Source organism: Triticum dicoccoides, chromosome 7B, assembly GCF_002162155.2.
Source record: "Triticum dicoccoides isolate Atlit2015 ecotype Zavitan chromosome 7B, WEW_v2.0, whole genome shotgun sequence".
Taxonomy (NCBI): domain Eukaryota; kingdom Viridiplantae; phylum Streptophyta; class Magnoliopsida; order Poales; family Poaceae; genus Triticum; species Triticum dicoccoides.
Window position 1 is genome coordinate 459,551,981 of NC_041393.1, and position 5,175 is coordinate 459,557,155.

Sequence of the window (5,175 nt, forward strand, 5' to 3'; positions counted from 1 at the left end):
AGGACCCTGTGGTGTGGAGGGCTGGATGAACAGTAGACGGTGGAGGGGTGGTTGAACAGGACCCCATGGTGTGGAGGGCTGGATGAACAGTAGACGGTGGACGGGTGCCCATGGAGGGGTGGTTGAACAGTAGCCGGTGGAGTAGCGCACGGTGGAGGCTGGATGAACAGGAGCCCGTGGAGGCTGGAGGAGGTCGACGGTGGAGATGAACAGTATCCCGTGGAGTCCTGTTTTGTGGTACGCCACACCCCTCCCGATGAACAGGACCCCCGTTTCGACCGTAGCGCTCCAACACAAGTCCGTTTCATCCGTTATGCGGTACGCCACACCCCTCCCGATCAACAGGACCCCCGTTTCGACCGTAGGAGGTCCGCTTCCTCCGTTTTGCAGTATGCCACACCCCTCCAGATCAACAGGACCCCTGTTCCGAACGTAGGAGGTCCGTTTCCTCCGTTGTGCGGTACGCCATGCCTCGTTTCCATCGCCTGTTCCGTCCAAGCCCTCCCGATGAACACGACCACGCATTCCGTTCCGACCCAGCCGGTTGGCTCCCACGCGTTCCGTTGCCTCCCGATGAACATGATGCATTCCGTTGCCTCCCCATAAACATGACACATTGTGTTGCCTCCCCATGAACACGACGACGACGCTGTTTCTCTGTTTCGACCCAACCATGTACACGAGCCCTGGCCGTACGTATGCGCGAGTAGGCGTTCGAGACCCCGCCCGTATGTACACATACGTGGCCGTGTTTTCTTTCTTGCACCCTGGCCGCTGTGCGTACGTGTACATGCTACGTACACGCCTCTACTATGACACGTGCGCGCCTCTACATCCACAATATATATGTATGTACACGTTCGCAACCAGAATGACAACGCTACTTACGCTTTGACCAGGTGGGTCCCGACTGTCAGGCACTCCCTTGCGTGTGAAGATGTAGCTGGTGGGTCCCAGTAGTCAGGGGGGCGAATCGTTTTTTTTGCCCGGACGCACTTCCTTGTGTGCGAAGATGTAGCCAGTGGATTCCAGCAGTCAGGGGGGCGAATCGTTTTTTTTGCCCGGACGCACTTCCTTGCATGCGAACGTGTAGCTGGTGGGTCCCAGCAGTCAGGGGGGCGAATAGTATTTTTTTGCCCGTACGCACTTCCTTGCGTGCGAAGATGAAGCTGGTGGGTCCCAGCAATCAGGGGGAAACTATTTTTCCGCGAAATACAGTGGCCCGTCCGGTGGGTCCCAGCTGTCAGGTGGAGGAATCATTATTTTCCGCGTAATAAGGAGGCACTTCCTTGCTGCAGCCGTGGACCTAGCTGTCAGCCTCTCCACGTACAGTCCACGTCCGATGGAAGTCGTTCCTTGACCATGTTGACCAGGCCGCGCTGAGAGCACCATGACGGTGGACGACGGCGAGGCCTAGGAAGGGGACGATGTGGAGCCGGGGAAGACGCGACAGTGGAAGCCCGCGCGGAGAGGAGTACGAGGGTTCACTGGTTCGGCTGCGATGTGAGGCTGCCGTCGCCGCAGGGCCTGGCCAGCGGTGGGAATAGTAGGGGGTGGTGAGGCCTCTGCGGCAGCACAGCCGGCCACGGGAGGCAGGAGCATGCGGCACAACCGGTGCTGCTTTGGGCAGCTGGAGCAAGAAGACCAGAGGTTGAAGAAGCACTACAGCCATTGGATGGACATCGTACGGTCACTGGAGCTAGAATCGTTCATATTGACTAAGTTGACAAAGCCCTCCGTCCCCGTCAACTTAGTTGGCCCACAAGTCATCCTCCCACTATGGTGGGTCCCAGCTAGCAGGGGGTATTCATTTTTTTGTGCATAATAAGGAGGCACTTCCTTGCGTGCGAAGATATAGCTGGTGGGTCCGACATGTCAGCGGGGGGAACGTTTTTTTCGCGAAATACAGAGGCCCTTCCGGTGGGTCCCACCTGTCAGGTGGAGGAATCATTATTTTGCGCGTACAGTCCACGTCCGATGGATGTCGTTCGTTGACCACGTTGACCAGGCCGCACCGAGAGCACCATGGTGGTGGACGACGGTGAGGCCTAGGAAGGGAACGACACGGAGCCGGGGAAGACTCGGCAATGGTTGCCCATGCAGTGGGGAGTACGAGGGTTTACTGGTCCGGCTGCCGTCGCTGGAAAATAATAGGAGGAGTGGGTGAGTAGAGGAATGGCCTGGCCAGCAATGAAGTAGGGTGGGGCGGTACGGCCTGTGTGGCAGCACAACCGCCCACGGGAGGCGGGAGGAGGCAGTCCCACCGGAGCTGGTTTGGGCAGCTAGAGCAAGAAGATCAGATATTGAAGAAGCAGCACGGTTGTTGGATTAACATCCAACGGTCACTGCTGCTAGAATCGATTGTGGACTAAGTTGACAAAGCCAAAGTACACGTCAACTTAGTAGACCCACAAGTCAGCATCCAAATCTGTCCCAAACAGCATACAACCCGAAATTTCTAGCCAGATTCAAATTAATTTTAAATCTAAATATACCTTAATTTAAATTCAATGAAATTTTACCCGCACAAAAACAATGAAATTTAAAATATCAAAATCCGAAAGAAAACAATATTTTGGAACTAATTGACTGTTTGATGTATTTTTTTCATTTTACAGCCCATTTATTATTACTTATAACCCATTTCTTATTACTTATAGCCCATTTTCTGGGCAAAATGCATCCCTCCTCGTCTTGAAAGATTTCCGGCCCAGCATGGCGTAGAAAAGCAAGTAGGCCTATGTTGGTTATTCTGCAAAAAAAAGCTGGCTAGCCATTTTTCAGAAAGAAAAAAAAAACAAATCGGGCTGGTCATGTGCTAAACATATGAATTAAAGCCTGGGCTAGACGGGCCAGGGGTGCCGCACAACCCAGTTGATACCCTTCTCCGTCCTGAAAAAACAAAATTACTGCAAGCGCTGCTGTGTCCCTACTGTCATCCTCACCATGTACAGTCATCTCCTTATTCCTCTCGGTTGTTGACCATGTTGACAACACCGGAGGGTGGCGCCACGACGAGCGAAACAAGGTGGAGGACGATGGTGAGACCTCGGACGGGAACGAACAGGAGCCGGGGAAGATCACAGCCATCCATGGGAGGCGGGAGCAGGCGGTCCCGACGGCGCTGGTTTGGCTTTGGCAGCTCGAGGAAGAAGAGACTGAAGAAACACGACAGACATTGAATGTCAATCCAATGGTCAAGGTTGGCACAATCGTTTGTTGACTAAGCGGACACCAAGTAGCATACTTTTTTATATATAGGAAGAAAACAGCGAGGAAAATGCGTTCGTCTGCAGTCCTCCTCACAGGGAATGTTCGCCACATAAGTGACTAGCACCCTTGGTTTTCAACCGAGAGGTCTTGGGTTCGAGTCCCAGGAACTCTCAATTTTGTCCTCCTTCCTTCCTTGCAAAAAAAGGGAAAGAAAATCTAATACTTGGGAAGACGTACAAAACGAGCTAGTGTACCAGTAAAGAGACGTTGCCGAGTTTTAGAAAAAAGAAAGACCTGCTCCTATAGCTGGTTCGAATCCAAACCTAGACTATGACTATATATGGTGCTATGCTACTCTGCAAGTAATGAACCTGACATATCCAACGTTCGCTTCTCCTCTTCTCTACTTACTCTGCCTAGCATCAGAAGCTCTGGCCGCAGCAACCGTGTCCGCTGGCTGCTCGTCCACCCGCTCTTCAGCAGGAAACAACCAGATATGCGCCAAGTCTCCACCCGTACCATCGCCTATGGGTCTCATCACACCCCCGTCGGCACGCGCACCGCAGCCGATTGCTCACCGCAACCCGCTGCCGTTGGTGTGGTGCCACTGTTGCAAATCACGCAGAGTCATCCGTCGCGTCTCAACCACAATCCACAACCCTGGCCGAGTCTTCTACAAATGCCCGAATCATGGGCTAATAATATGTTTAAGTGTTGTTCTGCTGCTTTCAGTTGCTGATTTTTTAATAGTTTGGTTGATGATCTTCCAATTTGATTCGTGCAGAAAAGGGAAGATTCGTGTGATTTGTATTTCTAGGAAGTTGCTGATGTGGGGGAATGCAACTAGGATGATTATTTGGTTAGCCGAGGAATCCCAATACCAGCAGGTTGGGGTGTTGGACAAGTAACTGGAGGAACGACAAAAGAGGAAGATGAAGAGCAGAAGGTTAAAGATGCAGTTCCTCTGATCATGGCCAAGCAACAGCCGCTGAACGACCTTGACAACAATGAGGAGATGAAAGAGCTTGTGAAGATAATGGGCAAAATTGATGTGCTCTGTAGGATGATTGTCTCTTTATTTGCAGTGTATGTAGCACTCGTGATGTATTCAATGGCTACGACATGAGCACTTTGCTAAAACTAGTAATGAATGAAACCTGTGTAGCAGGCTGGGCGTAGTGTTGTGAACATCTAATGATTTCTATTAACGGAAATTAGGGGGTATCCCCTTTTGCTCATATAAATAAATAAATAGCAGAGGCCCTGTCGGGTCAACTTTGTTCTCATTCGAAGATGTCGAGCAAATTGCAGTCCAACAGCAAACTATGTCATCAAATTCAAGTTTCACAGCCAAATATGAGTACAACTAAACAACAATGTCATCATGTTTTATTTGTCATACAATCACCAAACACAAATCAGCATACATAACAAGTGATGTTCTCACAGCAAAATACTAAACAACATGTTCATCAGGTTTCAGTTGTCATAGCAAACACAATTTCACATAGTAGATAAAAAAATGTCTTTTGACAGGCAAATACGACAAAAGCAATGTAATCATCATCCATAACAGCAGCGTTAACATCTTCGCCATCTGTATCAGTCTGAATCATAATTCCCCATGGTGTCATCTTCTTCTTCGTCCTCAACGTCCTTGAATGTTGGCTTCTTCTTGATCAACTCTTGTATGTCCACAGCACGACAGGCAATCTTTTCGCCGGCGTCATTGACGTGATGGTTCTCAAAGATATTAGGAACATTTGTGTTATCTTGTACATCAGGAGCAGTGTAAGCATCATCTTGTTATGCAACTTCATTAAACGAATTCCTCTGCTCAAACCTTTGCAATACTCTCCAGTCATCGCTACGTGTAAATGTGTCTTCCAAGAAAAATATCTGTGTTGCTTGATTTGCCAAAATAAAAGGCTCATTGGTCTGGTACGCCACCTTGACATTGAT